We start from the raw sequence: 27861 nt of genomic DNA, 5'->3' as shown, positions 1-27861 counted from the left end.
GCCAGGGCTATTCCAATATGCAAGCATGATCACTGAACAGGCTGTGAATAGTGGGGGAATGGGCTGGTACCGCTATGACTGTGACTTTAGGAAAAAGAGGGCCATCTGCCCGGAGTTAGAATGGGACCAACTGGAGGTGAGGCTTTGGGTCATGCACATGGGTAAGCGCGCAGTGGAAGGGACAGCTAAGCCCAGCACCTCCAATAGTGACAAGAGCAAAGACACAAAGCAGGAAGCGAAGGGCCAGACAAGGAAATCCTTTCGGGGGGGGGGGGGGGGGGGGGGGTCGGGGAGGGGGCCAGAAGCCAGGCAACCGATCACTGTTCAATGGGACCTGCAGGCTATTTAACGCCGGCTCCTGTTCTTGGGGGAAAGCATGCAGGTTCGCACACAACTGCAGTAAGTGTGGGGCCTCGTATCCTGCCTCCTCCTGTTCCAAGTGAGACAGCTCGGGTCAGCCCCCAGCACGGCAGGACAAGTAATCATTGCCCTGCCCCAGTCCCCACCTCACCACCCAGCATTTTTTCTCCTCCCAACTGCAATACAGGCTGCCCCGCGCCCCAGGGGGTGGAACCGGCTCCTCCCACTCCATGCAAGGGTCCCTCCCCCATCAGCATTGCCAACCTCCTCCCCCTGATCCATGGGTACCCCAACAACAAAGAGGGCACGCTCCTCGCGGTGGGCTTTGTGGAAGGTTTTCGGATTCCGTACCTAGGCCCCCTAGTCAGCAGGGATGCGGAGAACCTCAAATCAGCGAGGGACCACCCTGAGATAGTGATGGCCAAAATTAAGAAGGAAGTGGCCCTGGGGAGGGTGGCGGGCCCTTTCAACATCCCACCTCTTCCGCACTTCACAATCTCCCCTCTGGGGGTAGTGCCCAAGAAAGAGCCCTGGTCCTTTAGGCTGATCCAGCACCTGTCATACCCGGAAGGGGACTCAGTTAATTTTTGGTTGGAGGAGGGGAGGTGTTCGGTATCCTACTGCTCCCTAGACCTGGCGGTGGACATGATCAGGAGAGCAGGGAAGGGAGCGTGGTTGGCAAAATATGACAGTCGGCGTTCCGACTACTGCCTGTCCACCCCGAGAGCCAACACCTCCTGGGCTTCAAGTGGCAGGGCAAAGTTTTCCATGACAGTTGTATGCCCATGGGCTGCTCAGTGTCTTGTGCGTACTTCGAGGCGTTCAGCTCTTTCCTTCCATGGGTCCTAATGAGTAAGTTTGGGGTTGAGGGAGTGACGCACTACCTTGACGACTTCTTGTTTATTGGGAGTGCTGACACGCAGGAGTGCGCAAGAGCACTGCAGTGTTTTCAAGACTTGCCAAAACACCTGGGTATGCCGTTAGCACCTGGCAAGACTGAGGGTCCGGCGCAAGTACTGATATTTTTAGGCATCCAGTTGGACACGGTCAAGGGCGAGTCCAAACTCTCTGCGGACAAGGTACAGGCGTTGCGTCAGGATATTCAGGCATTGCTGGGGAAAGACAAGGCTACCCTGGGCGACATCCAATGCCTTTTAGGAAAACTTAACTTTGCCACCAGGGTCATCCCCGTTGGGAGGGTGTTTGCTCGGAGACTAGCTAGGGCGACAGCAAAAGTTAAAAAGAAGCACTAATGGGTCAGACTAGAGACATGTTTGAAGCAGGACCTCGCCATGTGGGTTGACTTCCTCTCCCAGTTAAACGGGAGGGTGATATGGCGGAAACCCTGGGTGGACAGTCAGGAGCTATGCCTATTCACGGACGCCTCTGGTAGGGAGGGCTTTGGGGCAATCCTGGGCGAGAACTAGTGTGCCCAGGAGTGGCCCAATGCCTGCCGCAGGTGAAATATTACCAAGAACATCACTGTACTTGAGCTGTTCCCATCGTGATTGCTTTACACCTTTGGCCAGAGACCCTGTCGGACAGAAAGGTCCTATTCTGGTCTGACAACATGGCGGTAGTCCAGGCCATCAATGGGCAGACAGCAAAGTGCCATCTTGTCCTATGCCTGCTGAGGGAACTGGCTAGGATGTGCCTGCGCGCCAATGTGGAATTCAGGGCAAGACACATTGAAGGTGTGAAGAATGTGGCAGCTGATGCTCTTTCTCGTTTTCAGTGGCTCCGCTTCAGGGAGGCCTGGCCGCGGGTGAGAGCACAGATGACCCCATTCCGGGCGCACCTTTGGAGGATCCTGCAGTGGGCCAACGACTGAGAAGCATGGGGGAGAGATCATTGGCCCCAGGTACCAGGAAGCGATATGGCGCACACATGGCCACCTTCAGGACTGTGTCTCATTCATTGGGTATATCTGCTGCACCAATTGAGGGTAGAGTGAGGGCATTTGTGGTGTGGGCCTGGGAGCATGGGAAGAGCCACTCCTGGGTGGGTAGCCACTTGGCGGCGGTAAGCCACGACGCCAAGCTGTCAGGGGGGATAGACCCAACAAAATCTTTTGCCATAAGGGCTGCTCTCAAAGGGTGGGCTAGGGATGAGCCCAGGGTTCGGGACAATAGGGCCCCCATTGATTTCAAAATCCTCATGGGCATGCTGCGCGCGCTGGAGGGGGTTACCTATTCCAAGTATGAGGCTACCCTCTTCGCAGCTGCTTTCTGTTTGGCTTTCTTCGGCGCCTTCCGGATTAGTGAGCTGGTGGCTAGGTCCAAGACTGACCAGGCGGGGCAAGGGATTGACGTGGTCCTCAGGCCCCTCGGGGACCCTAGGTTTTGCCCGGTCCACTGGGTCAGGGAATATCTGCTGTGCCGTCCCCCTGCCCTGGGCTATCTACTGATGCATATGGACCAGGCCCCCTGACCAGATATCAAATGGAAAGAATCATCAGAGCCAGTTTGTCCAGGGCAGGTTTGGCTCAGCCCAAGAAGAGATTTTCCAGCCATTCATTCAGGATCGGGGCAGCCACGGCTGCTTTCAAGGCAGGCTTGGAGCCCGGGAGTGTGAAGAAGGTGGGGCGGTGGGAGTCAGATTGCTATAAATGATACGTTCGCCCGTGATGTATCTTGCCAATTCTTGTGTGCAGTGGATTGTAGTGGTTATTGTTTTAGTGTGCGTGTATTTTACAGAGTTATTAAATGATTAGGAGTGTAAACCGTGTCTCTTGTTTTACTAGGGCTACCGGTTTGGGTGATCGGGCATTCATTTATCTCCAGGGTGGCTCAATGGGCGTCGCACCGGAACTGGACGAGGCGCTTCCCACAGACACAGTTTGAGTGGATGGGTTTCCCTGGCATGAGATGGAGCTGGCTCCGGAACAGACTGGAGCAGAGACTGGTTGCGCAGGGGGCTCCCCCCAAAATCTTAGTGATTCATCTGGGTGGGAATGACCTCATTGCTCTGGGTAGAAGGCTTCTTCTGCAGGCCATGAAAAGGGACCTAGGCGAGATCTGCAAGCGCGTAGGGCAGTGTGATGTCCTCTGATCGGAGATGATTCCATGCAGAACGTGGTGAGGGGCCAAATCAGTTGAGGCAGTGGAGCATTCCCGGAAGCATCTCAATGGGGCAATGCGCAAGTTTGCTGACCAGAGGGGCCTAGGTTTCAAAGGACATGAAATGATCAAAGAGAATGTGAAAGGTTACTTCGACAAAGATGGGGTTCACTTATCGCCAGTAGACTTGGACCTTTTCCTTTTAGACCTGAGTGAGGTGCTAGAGATGAGAGTTTGCAGGTAAGCTACAGCTGTGGTGGGGGGCAATGGCGGTGACGGGGGCCACCTCCAGGGCTGTGGCGGAGTTACAGGGCGATCTGGAAGCAGGTCGGTACAAAGGGTACCTCTGCGCGGCACCATAGGGGGTGCCAGAGCCAAATCCGGGGAGCCTCATGGGAGGGTCCTGGATGCCGTGTCGGCGCCCCGCTAGTCCTTCGGGCGGTTGTGGCCTGAACAACCGGGGGGTTGCTATGCGACACTCCGCCCTGGAAGGGGCGCGAGTAAGAAGTTACCAACGGTCACGTGATCCTGTAAGAGAATCACGGGTAGGGCAGCAGAGGCGGGGTTCGCTCCAGTGCTGCCCGGCTCATCAGGCGGGCAGGCGGCCAGTTGGTTGCCTGCCCTTGGATCGCCCGTAAGATAACCCACCATTACATAACGGTGTATGTAATAAACCTGCGGCATTTGTACCCAATCTAACAAATTGTGTTGTGTGCTTATTATTGGGAAATGTATATATAATTTGGGAGGGGCGTACAGTGGATGCCAATGATGACACTATGCCGCTGACCGCGGCACCCGCAGGGGGCCAATAGAGCGGTCGGCGCTCTAGTGTCGGCTGGACACCAGAGTCCCCTCCCCGCACCCCCCTTGGGGGCAGGGACTCCGGTGAGTCCCCCCTCTTCCTCCCTGGGTGTGACGCGATGGGCGTCACTTCTGGGGGGCATCGTTGCCCGAGGGGAGGCTATATAGCCCTCCCCCACCATGAGGTCGTCCTCTTTGCCATGCTCGCCGCATCCCTCCCTTCCGCTTACCCGGCGTGGTGGTGGCAGGTGGGGGTGGTAGAGAATATTGTAATGTTTTCCTTTTTCGTTGCAGGCGGAGTTACAGGGCGATCTGGAAGCAGGCCGGTACAAAGGGTACCTCTGCGCGGCACCATAGGGGGTGCCAGAGCCAAATCGGCTGAGCCTCATGGGAGGGTCCTGGATGCCGTTTCGGCGCCCCGCTAGTCCTTCGGGCGGTTGTGAGCCTGAACAACCAGGGGGTTGCCATGCGACGCTCCGCCCTGGAAGGGGCGTGAGTAATAAGTTACCAACGGTCATGTGATCCTGTAAGAGAATCCCGGGTAGGGCAGCAGAGGCGGGGTTCGCTCCAGTGCTGCCCGGCTCATCAGGCGGGCAGGCGGCCCAGTTGGTTGCCTGCCCTTGGATCGCCCGTAAGATAACCAACCATTACATAACGGTGTATGCAATAAACCTGCGTCATTTGTACCCAATCTAACAAATTGTGTTGTGTGCTTATTATTGGGAAATGTATATATAATTTGGGAGGGGGAACTGTGGATGCCAATGACAACACTAAACTCATTACCAGGGCATATCGCTGTGGCCGTAATAAGAGCAGAGACTGCCTGTGTGGACAAGACCAACGTAATAGACCTGGGGTCTGACGCCAGCAAGGCCTCCCAAGCAATCGACATCCGAAAACATCGGAGATACTTACATAGAAGGTGTGATTGAAACCCCAACAGACCTTTACTGGGGTGGTACCGGCGGATCCAGGACACTGGTATATGACACAGAGGAATCCGGAGCACAAACTAACCAGTAAAGTTATGTTGCGGATGCCAAGCCTGTTCGGGTGTGTGTGTGTGTGTGTGTGTGTGTGTGCGTGTGTGTGTGTGTGTGTATACGTGTTAGTGTCTGTGTGTACGTGTTAGTGTCTGTGTGTGTATAGTTGTTCTGAAAATGAGGACGCACTCGCGCAGCAGCCGACTTCAAAAAACTCTTTATTATCCGTAAAACAGATGCATGCATTCTGATAATTAGTGCAGTCTGCCTGAAGCGTTTCGGAGTTCATATTTCTTATTTATATGCTAAGCTCGAATGTTCGCACTGTTACTGGCACACCTATACATAATTGACTGCCCTCCAATGGGCTACTCAGGTGAGTTATCTCCCGTTGCTTGCTGGGATATATATATATATATATATATGTATTCACAGAAAAAAACATAGGTTTCAGGGATGTTATAGTTAGCTGGACATTACACTCGTACAAAACCATAGAAATTCCCCCGTTATAGTTAGTTCAGCTAACTATAACTCGCGCCCCCGCAATGCACTGCTGATGATGTCACATATTACATCACTCATGACATGGTCAGTGACATCACTGATGACATCTCAAATTACATTACTGATGACATCATTCAGTGTCTGTGTTTCTGTAAAGTTTAAATATGTTTATTATATATAGTGAAAGGCATATTGAAAAATAAGTGGGTGTATAAGTGTGTGAATGGATGATTTTGTAGGTACGTGACTGACTAAGTGAGTGATTAAACGTATCTTACTGAATGCATGGGTTAGTGACTAAACTGTGTGAATGTCTGTATCCATCTGTCTGTTGGTGTGCAAGTGGCTGCATGGGTTTGCAAACAGCTACATGAGTGTCTATATGGGTTATAGATTGGTTGTCTGAGTATCTGTATGGGAGCCTGTATGGGTAGGGTGTGTGTGACTCTGTGCATAGATGTGTAACTGGGTGATTCACTGGGTGCATGGTTTCAAGAGTGCATCTGTGATGGACTGTATGGGTGGGCGAGTGTGTGTATGGTTGTGTTAGTGAGCGTATATATATTTCAGTGGACATCTGTGAGTAGCTACATATGTGAAAGGCAGTATATGTGTGTGTTGGAGTACATAAATGGCTATAAGTGAGTGTGTGACTGTGAGTGGCTGTATGGATGAGTGTGTGCTTGTATCATTGATTGTATAAGAGCGTAAGAATGTGCTAGTATTTGTATGAGTAATTGAGCTGGTGTGTGTATAACTGTATAGGTGAGTAAATGGCAGTGTGATTAATTATTTGTATGACTGAGTAGGTGTGTGAGTACCTCTGTGGATGAGTGGCGGTGTGTGTGTGTCTATATAGGTGTATGAGTGCATATGATAGTCCTGTACTGAGTGACCATAAGTATGAGTGACTGTACGGGTGAGTGAGTGGATGGGTGTGTAGACCTAAGAATCAATAAGTGGGTATGTAGTTATTGGTGTTGGAGTGTCTATGGTTTTGAGAATGGCAGTCCGTAATTTAGAGTGGGTGCATCAAAGGTTATATTAGGGTGTGAGAAGATGCATCAAATTATCACATGGATGATGTCATTGGTGATGTCATCAGTGATGTCATTTGAGATGTCATCAGTGATGTCACTGACCATGTCATGAGTGATGTAATATGTGACGTCATCAGCAGTGCATTGCGGGGGCGCGAGTTATAGTTAGCTGAACTAACTATAACGGGGGAATTTCTATGGTTTTGTACGAGTGAAATGTCCAGCTAACTATAACACCCCTGAAACCTATGGTTTTTTCTGTGAATTTCTAAGGTTTTTTAAATGCTAATTCCTAACTGTAACGTGCCTGAAACCTATCGTTTTTTAAGTGAATTTCAAAGGTTTTTTAAATGCGAATTTCTAACTATGCCTACAGAGATAGGACATGTGTAGAAAGAAGAAAAAACACACAGAAAGAAGAAAAAAAAATGAAGAAAGAAGCTACAGAAGTCCTCAAAGACAAAGAAAAGTGCCGGAAGAAGTAAGACATGCAGAAAGAACAAACAGAGGAGGAGAAAGAGTGGGTACTGGTGGTAACTGACTGACTAACCAGTCCTAGAGCCAGCATTATGCTAAAAGACACTTATAATACAGTTAAAACACCTACATACACTAGGGAACACTATGCGTTGGGGTACCCCTGTTATTAGCATGCCCTCCTCTGTAAGCCCCTAGTATATAATAGGGCAGGGGTATTACAACTACCTCTTAAAACGCGCCACAGGGCGCGTTTGCACAATGGTGAAGGGAGGGCGGTGCCAAGCTGACGTGTGTAAACATGCCCTATGGCCCTTTTAATTTGGGGGATAAAGTTCCCTTGAATCCTGAGTGTCCCTTGGGTACAACTAGCCCATCAGGTATTTCTAGTTAGCACCACAGAGCTGCCTTGCAGAGAAACTGGGCACGGCCTGGACCACCTCTCTGCAACGCAGCACAGTGGTGCATACTGGAAGCACCTGGTGGACTAGTTGGCCCCCATGGGCCCTCAGGATTGAATGGGAATTATTTCCCCAACTTAAAACGCGCCACAGGGTGTGTTTGCACACGTCACCTCAGTCCCCGTCCCCTCCCTTCACCACTGTGTAAACCCACCCTGTGGCCGTTCTAAGTTGAGGGATTAATTCCTCTTGAATCCAAAGGGTCCCTAGGGTCAAACTACCCCACTAGGTACCTCCAGTAAGCGCCACAGAGCTGCGTTCCATAGAGGTGTAAAAAGGGGCGTGGCCTCTGAACACCTATCTGCAACGCAGCTTCCTGGCGCATACTGGAGATACCTGTTGGGCTAGTTGGCCCTCAGGGACCCTCAGTATTAAAAAAGAGTTAATCCCCCAACTTAACACGTGCCGCATTGGCACAGTGGTGAAGGATAGAGGCGTGGCCTGAAGTGACATGTCTGCAAACACACCCTATGGCGCGGTTTAAGTTGGGGAATTAATTCCTCCTCAATCCTGAGGGTCCCTGGGGACCAACTAGCCCACCAGGTACCTCCAGTATGCGCCAGAGAGCTGCCTTGCAGAGAGGTGTTCTGAGGCCACACCCCTTTTTACAACACTCTGAAACGCAGCTCCGTGGCGCTTACTGGAGGTACCTGATGGGCTAGTTGGCCCCCAGGGACCCTCCGGATTGAAGAGGAATTAATTCCTGAACTTAAAACGCGCCACAGGGCATTTTTGCACACAGATCACCTCAGGCCCTGCCCCCTCCCTTCACCACTGTGCGAACGCGCCCCATGGCGCGTTTTAAGTTGGGGGATTACCCCCCCTTGAATCCTGAGGGTCCCTGGGGTGCAACTACCCCACCAGCTACCTCCATTAAGCGCCACAGAGCTGCGTTGCAGAGAGGTGTAAAAAGGGGTGTGGCCTCAGAACACCTCTCTGCAACGCAGCCCCCTGGTGCATACTGGAGTTCCCTGGTGGGCTAGTTGGCCCCCAGGGACCCCCAGTATTCAAGGGGAATTCGTTCCATCCGCAAACGCGCCAGGGGGCGCGTTTGCGGAGTGCTGAAACGAGGGTGCGTGGCCTCCGGTGCGATGCCGGTACTTCTTTTTTTTTTTTTAAAGGGGGTCTGCATAGCCCCTCTTATTTTTCTTATTTTTTGGCCTGTGGACCCCATCCCCCAGGGCCTGCCCCCTAATTTAAAAAAAATAATAATAATTTGGACGGGGGCCGCTTGGGCCCCCCACCGAGGCCTTAATCAGCCCTGGGGACCCCATCCCCCGGGGCATGGCCTTTTTGTTTATATACATTTTTTTTGGAGGGGTGCTGCGTTGCCCCCCTCCTCTGGCCACTAAAGGCCCCGGGGACCCCATTCCCCGGGCCTGCCTTCCAATTTTTTTTTTTTCTTAATTGTTTTTTTGGGGGGGGGGGCACGTGGTGCCCTCCCGGGCCGTTAATAGCCCCAGAGACCCCATCCCCCGGGGCTGGGCCTCTCCGTTGGGGGCCGTGGGGGGGGTCCCCAATCCCCCCCACAGTCCCGCCGGCTCCCTGCCTCCTGCGGGAGCCGGCATTGCTTTTCCACATGGGGAGCTGCTAACATGCAGCTCCCCGTGTGGAAAAGCAATTTGGTTTGAATTTTTAAAGAGAGCAGGTTTCCCTGCTCTCTCTTTCAAAATTCAAACCAAGTTTGCTAAGGCAGGGCGGGAGCCGCGAGGCTCCCGCCCTGCCATAACAAACAGCAGTGTCCCGAGGGTGGGCACCCCGGGACACTGCAGGAGCCGGCCCTGGGGGGTGGCGGTCCCCAGGGCCATCATTGGCTCCGGGGGGGGAGGGGGGGAGGGGGGGGGGTGGCCGTGCGGCCCCCCTCCCACCAATTTAGAAAGCCCCGGGGGTGGTGGTCCCCAGGGCGTGTGGGGGGGTTTGAGCCCCCACCACACTGGGTATTCTCTTTCCCCCCCACAAATATTGTCACAAAGCCCCCTTTGGGCCCCCCAACCCAATAATTCCATAGCCCCCGGGATTTTGCCCCGACAGGGGCAAATTGGCAACGAAGCGCGGGAGCCCGCGGATTTTGCCGATTTAAAAAAATTTGGTGTAATTCCGTTCAGCAGTTCGGGCTGTAGCTGCGACTAACGGTCCCTATGGAAAATTGCATGGGGAAAGCACGTTTTGGGACCCCCCTTTTTTCTCGGCCACCGCTTGGCGAATCACCCCAAGACTTTCAGGATAGGAGCGGACCGGAGCGGGGCACCAGTTTTGAAAAATTTGCGAAGATTCATCAACCAGCGCCAAAGTTATTCCAAATAGAATGTTGCGGATTTCCTATGGATAATAGGTCCTAACTATAACTACCTACTGGCAACCGCCAGTAGGTGATATATATATATATATATATATATATATTATATCTGTACCTTAGGTATTGAATATGTACTCTTGGGATGCAAGAATTTATGAAGAAGCTTTGGCCGTTTGCATATACGGTGTTTGACATAATTTTAAAAATGTTTTAATGCATAAAACTGATAAATTAATTAGTGCATGATTTTAGGGATTTGTTTTTATTGTTTTATGTACTTTTATGGATTCAAATATAATCCAAATAAACTTTGATTTGATCTCGCTCAAGGACTTCATGAATCAGCGCCTATGTCAATATCACAGGAGCACTTGCCTTGAGCCCTGTCACACATCGTACTTTCGCAGGGGCTTAAAGCCCACCTACTACTTACCTTTGCTTACCATTGGTAGGCTCCAATATCACTTTTGCTTCCTATTGCAAAGCACGTTCTCCTAGCCTCCGGCTTTCTCCTTGGTCTTGGTCTCCGTCCCTGCTGTGGAGTATGGCCCAAGTACAGCTTCCTGTCAGAGGCCAGTGTCTTCCACTGGATACAGGCTTCTGCAGGTACTCTTTTGTTACATTCCAACACGTACTTTTACTGAGTGCATACCTCTGCAGTCCTTCTCCTTCACCCCTGTCCTTGGTTATGTTTCCCCCACCACCTCATGCCAGCCACTGTTTTTCACCAACCCCTCCCTCCTCTTATTCGCCATGGTTTGTCACCCACCCCATCCTCTGGTTTGCTGTTGTCACCCCCCCACTTCTCCCACTCACCACGGTTTGTCATCCTCTATCCGCCCTCCTCTCTTTTGCTGCTATTTCACCTCCCTCCACACCCATGACCTCCACCCATGTATCTCACTCTCTGGCTGACATAGCCCGTATCTCGTGCACTGTTTTTTTTACATGTTGCACAGGAGCGCAGGCTGCTGTGCAACATGACTTAAAGGGGTAAAAAAGCGCTATGACGAGGTCAATGCTGGCCGAGTCAGTGCTTTGTAAAAATTTGTTTTTACTTTAAACCATGTTGCATAGCAGCTCACGCTGCTGTACAACAAGTAAAAAAAAACATTGACAAAGTCAATAGGTTTGAATACTTGAAACCTATTGACTTTGCCAATGCTTGTTGTCTCTCAAGTCAAACAGGGCCATTACGAGAATCAGCTGTCTAGTACACATAACGCAGGCTCCTGCCTCACCCATCCCTAAATGAACATGGTCAGGCAGGACTGTTGACGCTCAAACTTTGGGATCCCACAGAACACAATTTTGGGACTTCCTACCCATTCAAAACCTGTATTTATACAATACATCATATTATAGTGTCAAAAAGTTCATTTACTTACAATTCTTGCTTTGCTCGCTACCATTTTGGGACTAGCCCATTTTATAAATCCCTCTCTTAGATTCTGTACTGTTAAGTAACTTCCAACAAACTTCATTAGTTGCATGTATGATTTATTGACGTTGAAGAGGTATAACAGGATACATGTAATGAGGGCCCAGAGGATCAGCATTAACTGACTCTTATACTCCAGTCCCTTGCCCAACACATTCCAAATACTACAATAGTACAATAGTTTGTGATTTAATAGTCTGTAATGTAAGCTACATACTACGCACTACGTAAACACCACATATCTCCCCTCCTTAAGGAAGAAACCCCCTTTACTAAAACAATAAAATAAATTCCAAGATAAAATATAAAGGACATTCAGAAAAACAAAACAGACAACACACAACAAATACAATCTAATCATTACATTTACTTGGAATTTTTCAAATCCTTGTGCTTTTCCATATACCTTGTGTATCTAGATTTTCTTTTTGTTTGACTACATCAATATTATTTTTCTTGACTTTAGCTAAACCAGACACATTCCACCACTGTCCATTACTCATTCTCACTGCCTGACCATTAATGTCGGTGATACAAATGGGCTCCCTAAATTTAGATTTAACCTTTTGCAACAATGGATCTTTTACACAAACAAAATTGTCAACCGAGAAATTAACTTCTCTTCCTTTTCTTTGTGATTTAACCTTTCTGGCCTCATTCAACACACTACACTTGCCAACCAACGCGTTCATTTTCGAATATGTATTCAATGTGGACACTACCCTTCTTCCTTTCATCAATTCAAATGGCACAGATACAGACAGAGAATGTGGAGTGGTTGTAAATGTCCAAACTACATCACTAACAGCAGTTTCACAATCTACTCTCGCTTTTATTGAACTCTGAATACATTCAATCAACACCCTATTGAATCCCTCAACTTTTCCATTTGCCTGTGGATGATATAGTGGAGTGCTTTAATGTTTCATTCCTACCTTATGTTAAGAATTCTTGCATAATAGCTGACATCAATTGCACACCATTATCTGTTAATAGCAGCTCAGGCAATCCTTCTCTACTGAAAAGACCTTGTAGGAAATGGATGACCGATTTGGTGTTAGGTTCCGAAACTCCTCTTACCTCCACCCATTTAGACAGGTGATCTATTAGAACCACAAAATATTTCATGCAATTAGGTAATACATGAAAAGGGACTAAAAATTCCACAGCTACTCTTGGGCAAACCCTGTCCAGTAACAAAACAGCTTTCAGAACAGGTGTGGATGTAGACAAATGCTTATCACTATAAGAGCATTGTATACACTCACTCATTAATGCCTCTACCTCCCGATCCACACTAGGCCACCAAAAATCATTGCAGATTCTGCATTTAGTTGCAGTCATTCCTAGATGACCAGCATGAGCAGTTTCCATTATTCTCCATCTAAAACAACTTGGAGGAATTAACTTCCCTCCCCTGACCAGCAAATTGTTTTCAATAAAAGGTTCATCAGCAATTTTGCAATAGGGCTGCAAATCAACTCCTACTGATCTTTCTTTGGGCCACCCCACAATTACAATATCCATGACCTGCTTCAACACAAGATCATTCTCCAAGGCATTCTACCAATCTCCCATATCAGACCAAATCACAATATCTTCCACACTTGCAATGTTACATTCTTCAATGTCCTCTTGTTCTTTTGAATTTATATCACAATCCTCTACGGGAAGCCTAGATAAATAATCTGCCTTGATATTCTTTCCACCCGCAACGTGATGCACACAGAAGTTAAATTCAATTAGATGCTAATCTTGCTAGTCTAGCCGTAGCCTTCTTTATCTTATTACCAGGTAAAATATCCACCAATGGTTTATGATCCGTCCTCAACAAACATTTCCTTTCACACTATTCTCAACACACATGCAAGCACTTCCTTTTCAATCACTGAATATCTTAATTCCATGTCTTTCATCCTTCTAGAAGCTAACTCTGTCACTTCTATATCTCCAATCATTTGTGACAGTACAGCACCCATTGTCACATAGGTATCCTGACCTTCAACATGTGCTTGAAGAGCCAGAGCTGCCAAAATACTCTCTTTGATAAGCTGAAAATGTTCCTGGCACGTAGATGTCCATATAAAATCTGCTCCTTTTTCTAACGAATCTCTAAAACATTCAGTAAGATTTGCAAAATTTCAAATGAATTTTGTATAAAATTTAAACCAGCCTATAAAGGATCAGAGTTGATCTTTGTCAGCGGGATGTTGACAAACGCTGGGCTTGAGTTTAACTCCGTCCTTAGAATGAACATGACCCAAATACTCAATCTCTTTCACAGCAGAGATACACTCGTCTTCTCTAACCGTCACACCATTATTTTTGCAAAGTTAACAGAACTTGTTCCACCACCTCAATAGGTCTTTCTTCTGAATCAGTGTGCACCAATAGGTCATCCTGGAACATAACTACGTTAGGTACATCCTGAAACATGTTGGTCATTATGTTCTGAAAAACAGAAGCAGTCGAGGCCAATCCAAATGGCATGTGGCAAAATTGAAAGGTATCATCAGGTGTGACAAAAGCTGTTAAATTATGAGAACACTCATCCAAATCCACCTGATGATAAGCTGCACGTAAATCTAATTTGGAAAACCACTTGGCTACAGTTGTGATCAAGTCATCAATGCTTGGTAACGGAGAGCTCCCTACCCAAATAGCTTTGTTAAGTGACCTTAAGTCCACACATAAATGTAGTTCACCGGTCTTCTTTTTGGCTACAGAGTGGTATCGACTTTTTCGATAATCCCGTCAGTATGCATTTTTTTTTTTTTTTTAACTTCAGTGTCAGTTCACTCCATTTACTGTGTGGTACATTGCAGTGCTTGTGTTTCACAGGAGACACACCCTCTTTAACTTTAATAAAATGAGAAAAATCTTTGATTTGGTGAATCTTGTCAAGAAACACACTTTGAAATTTCTTTTTCCACTGTGTACGATCAGAAACTGCATTTATCAAAGACATTGGACACTTTTTTTGGCCAGGGTTGATGATCATGCCAAAATCCACCTGGTGCCCTCACCCCAACACATTTATACCTTTGGAGGCAATATACACTTTCCCATGTATGGTTTTGCTTTCCTAAGTGATATCTCCCCAGAAGTACCTTCCCAGATCTGTTCTACTGCCCTCGAAAGCAGTAGTGACCACATCAGGAGGTAACAACATCTTGTGTGGCCAAGACTCGTTATACTGGTCAATCAAGATGATGGTAATCCTGGCTCCTGAATAAATAAGTAGGGGAATTTCAATTCCTTCAATTTTTATCTGTACCAACGGATCACCATATTTCTTCTCCATTTGAACGTTGTTGATTCCCATACAACCGACAGACAGCACCAATTCTTCTACTTTTTTCTCAACATCCTCATGTTCATCACACACCGCATAATCTTGAACACACCTACCTGGCATACGTCTGCCACCCCTACACACTTTTCCAAAGCAACCCAATTTCTTACACTTTCAGCATTCCTATGTTGCAGCTGGACAATTTTTATAATTAGACACGTGTATTTGACCCACATCTAAAACACTACAATATAGGATAAGTATGTTCAGTTGCAACACTCTTCCCACCTCTGGTATTTGTATCGATAATGCTCCCCCCCCTTTTGAACTATAATCACTGACGTCTGAGGCATGCAAACTTTCAACAGACGAATTGACATTTGACACCCTTGTAATGGAGGTTTCAGCTTCTAGCTGTTTAGCATCTGTGTACATTCGATACTTTTTGCTATGTCAATAGCATCATCCAACGGTGGTTTCTTACAAGATAATAAAATTTGCTGAATCTTTTTGGAATAACATCTGCAAACTATTTGATCCCTGATTAATTAAGAGGTAAAACCCTCTAAGTCGCAGTAACCAGCCAAATCCTTCAGTGCAGTAACTTAAGAATCAATGGATTCATTAGGACCTTAAACACAAGTAAAGAACTTATGCCTATGCACCACAAGGTTAACTTTACCCTCAAAATAGGTGCTCAACTATTTTACCGCTAGTTGATATTCATCAAGGTATTCACTATCCTGGCAGTGTATTCCAGTAGATGGTCAAAAACATTTTGATCATCAACACCCAAGTAATAATAAAGGTGACTACGCTTCCTATCTGCTTTAAATTTCAGCCCATCAATTTATCCCAAGTAACCGTTAAAGGATCTGTACCACAATCACCACTTTACAGGTGGTTTCCAGGGTTCCTGCAACAAATAACTGGGTGGCGTTACTGTTTGCATTTTAAATAAACACAGCAGGGGTGAATGTGCAATAGATAACGAATGGGGAGAAAAGAAATCACTTTAACACAAAGTGTCTCTGTTGTCAAAGAAAAGAATACTTTAGAAGAATGTGTCTCTGCTGTCAATGATAGCTGAACAAAGTATGTGCATCTTCCTCTTTTCTTTTTAAGGAAAGAAAAACAAAATATACAAAAATAATTAAAGAAATCTGCCAAATATCACAAAGTAGTAAAATTCATAAACTGAATGGAATAAGCGTGTTAATCGCTGTTAACACCTGGAATAAACCAGCTTTGTAGTGCTGCAGTACAACATTCACCCACAGAGTGCGCTGTGACAGGAAACAACAGCGTAGACGCTCTTCGCATAGAAATGATCGGTTTCCTGCAGTGTTGCCAGATTGAGCTACTTCCCGCACAGTTGAGCAACATTTTTCCCAATTGTGGGGGGAAAAACCCATGCCTGGCGGGGGGCTACTTTTTGGGCTGGTATTAAGCCTGTGTGCGGAATTTACTGGCTGGGGCGGGCGCCGCCCACGAGGAGTCCGTGGTGTGTGCCTATCACAATGGCGCAGAAGGTCCACTGGCAAATGAGCGCGCAGCGCGCACTAATCAGTGCAGCACAGTGCAAATCATTGGAAGAGGACCCACCAGGGTTTGCCTGTGCGCATATGACCCCATCCACCCTCTACCCTGCCATCACACGAGTGCAGCCTGCATGTGAAATTGTAAAGTGCAGCCAAGCACATCTGCTGCCAGTGGCGGTGCGTCCATTAAGGGCGCTGGAGCGTTGCCCCACAAGCCGCCCGCACCGGCAGCTCCCTCGCCTCGGCGTCGAGGGAGAATTTTCTGACAATCCTGTCAGTCACAGTCAGCATGAACTCGGACTGCCCACCCCCTTCAGATTCTGAAGGGGGAGGGTGGTCTGACGTCATGCTGCTGAGTGACTGACATGCAGCAGACCAGGGGTGGCGCAGAGCGCACAGCAGGCAGCAGTGCGCATGCTGGGTGAAGGAAGCAAATTTTTGCTCCGTGCCCAGTCATGCGCACTACTGACTGCTGTGGCTGGCGCATGCCCATTAGGAGAGCGAGGGTTGAGCAAAGGCTCAAACCTCCGTCTCCTAATGGGCAGGCGGGCGGTGAGTCACCCTGCTCTAAGCCAATGCCAGCAGGTTGCCAACCAGTGCTGTTCCTTAGAAGAGGCGCCAACGGGACCCAGCCGAGAAGCAGAGAGGCGCCGTGCGGACCTGGTCTGGTAAGCTTAGCTTTCTTTTTTAAATTGTAATCCCCCCCCCTTATGCGTAATTGCACTACACTTGAGCCATTGTTGTTGTGTGGTCTTTAGAAAGACGTTGCATTTAATTGTACGTTTTTCAAAGTAATTTTGAAGTCGTTGCTGCGGTAGTTTAGATTTGTAATTTTAAAGCTTTCATTTAACAGGAACTATTAATGTGTGGTTTTTGGGGAGAAACTGCATTTGTAAGTTTCTCAAATTAAATCTGAGCCCACTTTGCTGGAATTTTGCTCTGTATGTGGAAAGCATTTCCTTGCATATGTCTTCTGATTCTCCTGTTGCACTCTCATCCATACAGCCACCCTTCTCTGCCTCTCCCATAATATCTTCATTTTCTGCCTGCAATACTAGTAACATGCTAGGTAGTAATGGCTCGCTTGAAAAAAAAAAACATTTAATTGCACATGTTTCAAAACATATTTGAGGCCAGTTTGGTGCTATTTTGGTTTTGTAGGTGTAAAGTGAGTCTTTCCATGACCTCCTCCCCTCCTCCTTTTCTGCTGTTCGCATAGTCCTATTTGTTCCGCCCCCCCCCTTCCCCCCCACGAAGCTCCTGGCTGCTCCGCCTTGGAACAGTAAGAATAGATTTCTGTATTTCCTTTGGGAAGCATTTGCATTTGTTTTTAAGTTTTGAAAAGTAAATTTGAGCATATATTTTTAGGTATTTTGTGTTTGCAAGTGACTTTATTTTTAAACCCCCCTGCGGCCCCCACCCCCACGTGACCCCCCCCCCCCCCCTGACCATTGCGAGCCGCGACTGGTAAACCCACCATAAACGTAGAAATGTTCCCATGCACGATGTAATAATGCATGCAACGGGACAAACCATTTGGCGGTTTGGACCGTCCGTTTGGTGTAATTTACATATCATATGTGCGGTGTTATATGGTTTTAGGTGGCGCCGGCGGCTCTAGTTCGCCTGCGCGGCCTCACTATCTAATAGTATACTATTACTAATACTATAGTAATATGGACCGTCCCTTTCCGTTTGGTTATACGATATAACACTGCAAGTATATGGTTTTAGGCGGAGCAGGTGGCTCTCGTTCGCCTGCGTGGCCTCGATATCCAGTATACTTACCATGGTAAACATAGGAAACAGATTACAGTTTTTAGTTTGTTTCCAAGTGCTGTAGTAGTATTAAAATCAAATTACTCTATAACTCTCTTTCTCTGACAGTCAGAAAATTGTTATATTCTAGACCGGGGGAAAATCGCCAATTTAGGAATAATCTTCTTTTCCTATCAACTTCTAGAAGTGAGTAAAGAGGAAAACTGCTGCTTCTAGAGTGAACGCATTTCTGTCAGATTCGTGGTGGGTGGAAGTTGTTGGCGGTGGAAAGTGAGAGTGGGTGGTCGTGGTGGGGGGGGGTGAGGGGTGAGTCTTAGTGTTTGCTGAACGTAAACCCCACCCTTCGGAGCCTAGAAAATCAGTGACTGATGGAATAAGAGTGAAGAGACGCGTAACAGTCAAGCATGGGAGACCAGCTTTTCTGCCCGATGCCTCTCTTTTATAAGCATTGTCATCCTGGGCAACTGTGCTGGGCTCAGTTCCCTTCTCAGGCAAGCGCTGGTGACACCCAGAAGTTGCTGTACAAATGTTGAGCGCTCATTAGCGCGAGGATGTCACTACGTGCCTTCTTTTTTTGATGCACAGAGTGAGACACAGTCTAGGCACCAAAGGTTTCACCGACACTCCGGAATACAGCAAACAGCAAGGAAAAAGTGACTAATGAAACCTTTACAAATTATCTGGCACTGCGCTACGCAACATGTGGCACTTTGCTGGTAATTGTTTTCTTCAGTAACATATATTTTGATATATACAATTTGACAAAAGGTGAATTATGTGCATAGTGCGCAAAAACTCTGCTTCAATGTTCTTGCCCATATGAACTTCACCAGTCGCCACTCTCTGGTCAAGTAAGGTTCAAACTATGAAAAATCAATAACAAACTAAATAAAGCAAGTCAGAGTGTTCGCAAAGTGGCTACATTGATTTTATTCACACCCAAACATATTAGCGCTACTTTACAGAGTTTGCAGTGAAGCAGTACTTTTGCTTTCTTGTCTTTTTTTGAACAACATTGTTTTCCCTGGTGGGGAAGTGCACCAATCGTGGGGTACTGCAATGGCTGATTGATGGGTAGATTGGTAACCCTAAACCATGTTCTTACTGCTTACATTTCACATGCTTTACTTTGCTCTTTCCAGGATGCTGGTACTTTTTATTTAGGCAGCATATTGCAACGCCCTTCCAATTACACACTAGACAAGAGAGCAAGTATATTATGGTTCAGAAACAATACACAAATGTCATGATAACGCTGATGGATAATGTTTTTCTTGGAGAGACATCAGAGTTTTGTCTAGTGGAAGTTTTGACTCATGGAAAGGTAGCGCAGAAGCTTAATGTGCCTGCTGCAAAGAACATGTACCTGATGCGGATTTGCTTAAAAATGCACCTTTTGTCCACTCTTTTTTCAAAATTTCCCCCCCCCCCCCCCCGAACCCCGCTTTTGTTGTTCGGGCTCACTCGCTACAGTGCTTTACGCCTCACCACTTTGAAATGTCACCAGCCGCCACTGTTTGTGGCACATCGGCAGCAATGTGCATTTGATCTAACAAGGCGTTTGTTTGCACGCAAGCACGTTTTTGTGCCTGTTTAGCAATGTCTCTATGTGCACATGTACATCTGTATTTAAGATGGTATGTTTGCAGCAAATAGATGAATGTTCCGGCAGCTGCTCCCAGCTAATTTTCTCTTAAATTAAATAATTAATAGAAAACGAGGTAGACAAGAAAATAATAACAAATAGCAGGTTTCTTAACAGCTGCTTAAAACTGTCTGACAACTGACTGTGTTGTAAACTGCTTGCCTATAGCAATCAAACATCATTTACAAAATGTTTGCCTGTTCGGATTACAACATACTGGCATTCACTATTAACAGTGTTTCTTGGACTAATTAGAAGGCGATTATTTGAACTGGTAACAGTGCTCTTTTGGACCACTCAAACAGAGATTGCTTGGAATTATTACCAAGCACGGCCTCTACTCGTTATAATGTGTATAACATGCCTGAATCCTCACGTCCATTAAATGTCACGTGTATGTTAGAGCCCCTGCTGTACCCAAGTGTCTTGTTTGCACACTCCACCAATTCACAGATGTGAAGAATTGCTGGGTCCAGCCAGGATTCTGGATCCGATTCATGCATAACTGCCAGGGCCGGACTGAGAACGCAAACCAGCCCTGACAATTATGTGGGACTGGCCCTGGAGGTAGGGGTGCGTGTGTGTTGGGGGTGGGGTGGGGGTAGTGGTTGAAAACACTGCTGCTGCTTTTGTTACAGGGAGCCAATATTGCAGCACTGCTGCAAAGCCAGCCCCCAGTAACAACAAGTACTTGCAATGCAATTGGTCTCGCATTTACGCAAGTTTGAGCTATTGGCATTGTAAATGACAATGCCTTTTATGTATGTTTTGGGTTTTAAAACATAAATAAAAGGAATTGTCATTTTCATTACTAATAGCTTAACCTCATCGATGTTCAGGACGGCTCCCGGCCGTCATGAGTCACGGTAGTTGTGTGCTCATGACGGCCGGGAGCCGTCCGACCGTTGCCGCTCCGCCCACGCGCGGCTAATTAATTGGTGGGCGGAGTTTGGACGGCTCCCGGCTGTCATGAGCACACGCCCACCGTGATTTATGATGGCCGGGAGCCGTCCTGGGTACCTGAGCGCCACACCCAGCCCCGCCCCCCTCGCATCACGGCGGCATTTGCCACACGTGGAAGGGGTTAAACTCTTGCAAATGCGAAACCTATTGCATTGCCGTAAAGGGCCTTCTCGACCGCCTGTTAGATTGTATATATCACAGGAAGAGACCGGCCTACGGGGTCATCAAAGTATTGATAAAAAGTGCAGTGAAAAAGATGAATAAGTATAAAAACTAACAAAGCCCTACAACACCTTTTGCTCTGTCATTACACTGTTGCGGCTCAGGAGGAAGAGGGGGGGGGGTATTTTCTGCCCTCTCCGTGATTTGAGTGTGCAGTGTGTCATTGCGTAATGTCATTGCTATCTTTGGCTGAATAAAAAAAAAAACTCCAGCTGTAGTAGGGCCCTGGCGTCACCTCCTGGTGCAGGGCAGGCTGTGCTTTATGGCAAGGCATGGAGGGAAGGAGGGATGGTATCAGCTGCAGCTCTGTCCCCGTACAGTGCACCTGCTCTTACTCGTAAGCGAAAGGCACTGAGGTGGTGGTATTGGTGGTGGCATTGGTGGTGGTGGCATTGGTGGTGGTGGCATTGGTGGTGGTGGCATTGGTGGTGTGGTATTGGTGGTGTGGTATTGGTGGTGTGGTATTGGTGGTGTGGTATTGGTGGTGTGGTATTGGTGGTATGGTATTGGTGGTGGTAATATTGGAATGGGTGGTGGTGGGGTTTCAGGTGGTAGTGGTATTGGTGGTGGTGGTGATGGCGGCATTGGTAGTACTGGTGGTGGTAGTGGTGGTATTGGTGGTGGCATTGGTGGTGGTGGCATTGGTGGTGGTGGCATTGGTGGTGGTGGCATTGGTGGTGTGGTATTGGTGGTGTGGTATTGGTGGTGTGGTATTGGTGGTGGTAATATTGGAATGGGTGGTGGTGGGGTTTCAGGTGGTAGTGGTATTGGTGGTGGTGGTGATGGCGGCATTGGTAGTACTGGTGGTGGTAGTGGTGGTATTGGTGGTACTTTACTGGTGGTGGTATTGGTGGTATTGGTGGTGGTGGTATTGGTGGTAGTGGTATTGATGGTGGTGGTATTGGTGGTGGTGGTAGCATTGGTGGTATAGGTGGGTGTATTGGTGATGGTGGTATTATTGGTGGTATTGTTGGTGGTGGTATTGGATTGGTGGTGGTGGTATTGGTGGTTGTGGCATTGGTGGTGGTGGTGGTGGTATTAGCGGAGGTGGTATTGGTGGGGGTGGTATTGGGGATGGTGGTGGTATTAATAAAAAAGGCTTTTGAAAACAACCCGTCAGGTGGCTTAGTGCAGATGACATGCAACACAGATGTGCTATTGTCAGCTTTAGCCCATTAGCACACGATTATGTGCTACCTGGAATTCACATGACTTAATTCACTAATCATTTCTAAATCCATTTTACTTGGGGGGCGGGGTTTGAAATAGACACGAGATAATGCCGGCTTAAAGTGATTAAAAGCGGGCACCCGTGTTACAGGGCGGTCCTGCTGCTTAAAAAACACACAAGCGGTTTCAGCTGAAGCAGCGCATGTCCGGCCTGCAGTAAGAGAAACTCAATAAAGTAAATTGTGCTTACAGACTAAATAACCGGTCCTGTGTAACAACTAAAGTAAAAAGACCAGTCGCCATGGGAGGGTACAAATGAAGACAAGGCTGTACTAAGGAGGGACTAACTAGCCTATCAATGAATCCGAAGGCAGCATTTATGAAAGACCATGACACAAGCCAATGAAAAATATGGGAGGAGAGTGGGTGCAGCTTCTCTCCCATACTCTACTACAGCAGTCTTGCAGAGCGAGCAGCAAATGCGCGCTGCTGCTAGGCTCGACCTAAAAACGGCCCCCACTGCTCCAAAACCGCCCCCCACCCTTCTGCCCTCTGGGAAAGCCCATGGTGCCCGCTAAGGCCAGTCCGGCCCTGATAACTGCCAATTCTATGCGCTTTGTACCCCTGACAAGGCATCGAAGCGCTTTTCGGCGAGTAGCACGCTACTTCAGAACCCGAAAAGTTTTAGTGGTGGGATTAGGATAAGGAAATACGAGTTGATTTGAGCAGTCCAACTTTCTAAGACAATCATAGCCCTAAGTTCACAGCAAAAGCAAATAGATCATATAATATAGTCATGACATTTGTTGCCCAGTAACACTGGACACCGTCCTCCATCACTGACATAACGCAGTAGCGGAGTTACTCAAAGCAACAGTTTGAATTGGCTAACTATTATTGCCTTGTTGTGAAATGAATCATTCTTACTCCCAGGAGATCCAGTAAGCTGTGGCCACATGTGTTGGTGGGGAGAGAGTAGAAATTCTGATCACTGGAGAGAGAAAAATATCTACTCACACGCAGATTATAGTTTAAGGGGCTGAGGGTAGTTAGTGCTCTGCTCCCATAGGGTTGGCCCTTCTTCTGGTGTTACTGAAGTGTGGCGGGGAATAAGCGTGAGGGCAGTGGATATGTTAGCAGAAAGCCAGAGAACCTTTGGAGGTGTCTGCCTGGCTATAAGCCCATAACTGGGCTCTAGCGAGTGATTGGCTGTGTGAGTTAAATGGCAGAGTCTGTGTTACTGGCGGGCTTGGCAGGCCCGGCAGCTCAAATGCTGATTATCGTCACTTCTGAAGTTTTCTGCTCTGCAGATCAATTGACAACCAGAAGGAGCCACTCTCTACAATCCCACCGAAGTCGTCAGGTAAAACCCGGGAAAGGGTGGAGGAGGGTCTCTGCTGTCTGATGCTCCTCACACGTGAGGAGAACATGAGGGCATCGGTCAGGGGAGACTGTAACGCGGCATAAGGAAAATGGAGATGCGGCATGCAATCCTCCAGGCTTTGGGAGTGGTGCGGTACGGCCTCCTTCCTTTTTAGGTCTCGCCTGAGCCAGCACATGCGTTACCCTGCGAGACATTTAGTAAGTGGGTTTTCAAAGTGCTACCTCATGCTTTTGTTGACCTAGCGCTTGCGGTTACACGTGCGTGCACACGCGCAGCCGCCAGCTTTCAGCGCCCGATCAGGCACCATCTGGCTTTCTTCTCGCTTGCTGTCTGAACGCTCCTCCGCCCCTCCCCCGCCGCGTCTCGCGTTAATTGGAAACATATGCTGCTTTCACTTTCGCCACGGCGGGCGCTTGGGCACGCACCACTTTTGAAGCCGGGCTTGTTTTGTTATAGTTAGTCGCGTAGGCACCACTCTGTTTCTCCTTTCACCCCTCCCCCCCACTTCTCTTCCCACTTTCGTCACGCTCCCAATGTCTCCCTCCTTGTCTCTGGCTCCTGCCAAGTCTGCTTTTGACCCTCTGTGACTGTCCCAGAAGTATTTTCATCGCACCATCTCAGTCTTGTTCCCGTTTAACCCTTTACATAAAGCCAGCTTTATTCAGCAGAGGTCAGTGAACTAGCGCAGTCTCCACCCAATCTAACCCTGTGCAACAAGTTACCTTCGTTCAGTATGCGCCAGTGCACCATCGCAGTCTTTATCCTGTTTAACTCTTTCGATAAAGCCATTCGTTCATTATGCATCAGCGCGCGCATCACTTGGTCTGTCCATTCACCCCTCCCCCCCTCACTTCTCTTCCCACTTTCCTCTCGCTTCCGATGTCTCTGGCTCCTGCCATGTCTGCTTTTGACCCTCTGTGTCTGTCCCAGAAGTATTTTTATTGCGCCATCTCAGTCTTGTTCCCGTTTAACCCTTTACATAAAGCCAGCTTTATTCAGCCCAGGTCAGTGAACTAGCGCAGTCTCCACCCAATCTAACCCTGTGCAACAAGCTACCTTCATTCAGTATGCGTCAGTGCATCTTCGCAGTCTTTATCCCGTTTAACCCTTTATATAAAGCAGGCTTTATTCAGCACAGGTCTGTGCACTATTGCAGTTTCCACCCCATGTAACTCTTTGGGTAAAGCCAGCTCCATTCCGCATTCCTCAGTGGACCATCTCACCCTCTAACTGATCTATCCCATTGCGCAAAGCTTTAAATGCGAAGGTTGCTTGCTTTCATATATCCTCGTAGGATGTTCACACGTTTGTTGCAGAAAGTTGTAGGTAGGTCAGGGTGCAATATTATTGGAAAGATCTAGATCTACCCTTCGTCTTGTGGTCGGCCCCCTTTCCTCAACAAAGCCAGGGTGGTGGTGGCGGCAACTTATCTCAGTTGAGGCTGTGTCCACCTCTGGCCTGCTGGTTGAAGAGTGGCTCTTGTTGCAGTGAGCGCTGTGCATCAGATTACCAATTGTACACTGAGGTCCTCTGAGCTCCATTCATTAATTGAGATTATGGAACATCTGGGAGGCTGTGGGTTCCTGCTGTATGCTAGACAGCCCCATGACTTATGATGACTCCAGGTATTGTGAGGTTTTCAGGATTATAATCATTGTTTTTCATTAGACAGAGACCTTCATACCATTGTTGTATGGTTGAAAGACTTTTGACTTTCTGTGTATGAACTAGCAAGGATTGTACAAACCCATCAGTTTACAGGGGTCTCGAAGAAGAACTTCTTCCCTGTCCCATCCTTCTCTAACCATTCAGCTCTCCCTGCCTCTCGCGCACACTTCTCTCTAAACCCTCGTTTGGCCTGTGTCTCACGCACATACACTGCTGCTGTATCACACACTCTCTCCTGTTATGCAAATAACCAAGAAAATGTATTACATAAGCACATCAACAAAAGACAAAAAACACAACGAGGACACTGCAGAGTGACACTAAATTACAACAGATAACAGGAAGACAACAAAGACCAACACAATATTAAATGACAAAAAACAAAACACAATAGCATTGCTGCACTGCCTTATTGATGTAATATTGTCAGCTGCATTGTTCTCTGGTGTAGATATAGTATTGTTTTGCACTTTAGTCGCTATGCCTGACAAAGTGGAGGCATTTGTGGTGGCATTTGTTGTTATCCCTGGCATATTACTAGCATACTAGTGACAGATAGTGCACATTCTTGTAATTTTCTGGCTGACCACTTCATACATTTTTTAATTAAAAAATAATTATTTACTATCCAAAATTCTTTTGTTGTCGCCATAAGAAATATATCTTTTTTAAATGAAAGCCGTTGTTTTCACAAACAAAGCATTTGTTTTAAACATAAAACCCTTATTTTTGAAGCATAATGGTCTAGATCACAGACACAACCCGACAAGCATTGGCATAGCCAGTAGGTTTCGCCTTTCGGGCCTTATAAGTGTTTAACCATGCAACAGGTTAATGTTGTTGCACCAAGGATATTGTGCTGTATAACTAAATACTTATAAGGTCCCAAAAGCGAGACCTATTGGCTATGCCAATGCTTGTTATTTTTGTATTTGACCGCGGAGCATGTGGTCTATTAACGCTCAGGAAGGGGGTTAAATGCCCTGCTCCCCTAATTCTATTTGGCCCCAGGGGATCCGATTCCTGGGTCCAATTAAGGGTCAGGGAGGCGGCTGCACATCCCCCTTCCCTTAATATACAGGTTTTGGCCCCTGGGGATGGAGTCTCCAGGTCCGAAGGCCAACCTTAAGGTGCACACGACAAAGGCTGTGCACGGTGTGGGGTTGGCAGCCTGCTGGGGGGTTGGTCACTAGGCCTGGCGGCAGGCCAAGCACTGTGATTCACTCTCAGCCTGCGCATGGCCTCAGGCTGTGCGCAGCATGGAGTTGGCTGCCTGCAGGGAGTTAGAAGCAGGGCCTGACTGGAACACAGGCCCTGTGGCTAAATCTACGCCATGCACGAGCAAAGGCTGTGCGCGGCGTGAGGTTGGTGGTCTCCAGGTGGCTGCCTGCAGGGAGTTCAACGCAGGGCCTGGGTGTAAGCCATGCCCTGTGGCCAACCTCACACCCTTCGCAGTGTGGGGTTGGCTACCTGCGGGGGTGGGGGTGTTGCCTTTACATATGATAATCAAATATTTTACGTTACTAAAAACTAGAAATTCACTGAAAAAAACAAAAGTTAAAGTAACATTATAGTTAAGTGTGATAAAAAGATCTGTTTTGGTTTTTAAAAAACATAGAAATTCACTGAAAAAAACAAAGGTTAAAGTGATGTTACAGTTACGTAAATATGTCAGTGACAACATTAACTTTTGAACTAAAAAAGCCACAAAAACACACACAGGAATGCACCAGTTACAGTTAGCAGAGCTAATTATAACATGCGCCCCTGCCATGCACTGCTTATGACCTCACATATTACATCACTGATGACATGTTCTATGACCATCAATCACATCACAGATGACATCATCCACGTTTCTTTTGTACACATTCCTCTATAAACAGAGCTATGGCAATAAGTGCAAAATAGCTCAAAATAATATGAAGCATCAATTCCGCTATCATACATACAACCTTCATAGTTGAAGCAAGCTTGTTTGTGTGCAACACTGACCCTATAACATACACTTCATGGGTAGCCGAGTCATGTTGACGCTAAACCACAGATAAAAGGGTAACCTGTACTGCACATAGGGTTCAATCTGTATACAACTGTTCAGGGAAAACTAAGTTCCTCCAGATGCTCAAGCAGTTACATAACTAATGGCTCACTAAGGATAGTCTTTACCTGTATCAAAACCCTCACAGTCACTAAATCTACATTGAGAAAAGAAGTGGATATAATTTGAAAAGTGGGTACTATTAACACTGTTTACTGTATGGAGAGAGTTTACTCTGTACCACACGGTTTGTAGACAGTTAAACTCTCATGAGCAATACACCACAGAGTATTAAAAAGCATCTACTAAGAACAGTGTACACTCTATGCAAAACATGTCCAAAGACAACCTAGTCACTTAAAATAACCAAGGTCTGAATGTGCTAAAGATCATATCACCTGCAGCCTTTGTACTGTGGTGAAAACTTTACAGACAATCCATCTTCTGAAGGAAAACAAGCACATGTACATACATTAGTACCTCGTGCACACAGCCTTCTATGTTATGTAGATATTTTCATGCTGAGAAAAGTCTAATAACTCAAGCCTGCTTACAATACTGAGTATATAGATTGTAATTCTCATTGTGCCTGGTATGCTGCTCTGCCCGCAATGCTCCCTGCAGCCCTGCTGGGGTAGGACTATGTCCTCCAGCATACCCTGAGGAAGGAGGGGCTGGCCACACGTTGAAAAGTTCCTATGACCTTCCGCCGCGCAAATGTA

General features: G+C 47.3%; 1 protein-coding gene across 10 annotated transcripts in view; it reads right to left on the bottom strand.

Moving 5' to 3' along the window:
* HENMT1 (HEN methyltransferase 1) overlaps nt 1-27861 on the bottom strand; it is a 660905-nt gene that overhangs the window by 142587 nt on the left and 490457 nt on the right. The window lies entirely within an intron of this gene.

This window comes from Triturus cristatus, chromosome 4_2 (assembly GCF_964204655.1).
Source record: "Triturus cristatus chromosome 4_2, aTriCri1.1, whole genome shotgun sequence".
In the NCBI taxonomy this organism is placed as follows: domain Eukaryota; kingdom Metazoa; phylum Chordata; class Amphibia; order Caudata; family Salamandridae; genus Triturus; species Triturus cristatus.
Note: the sequence above shows the minus strand (reverse complement) of the source record. Positions and strands in the feature narration are given on the sequence as shown.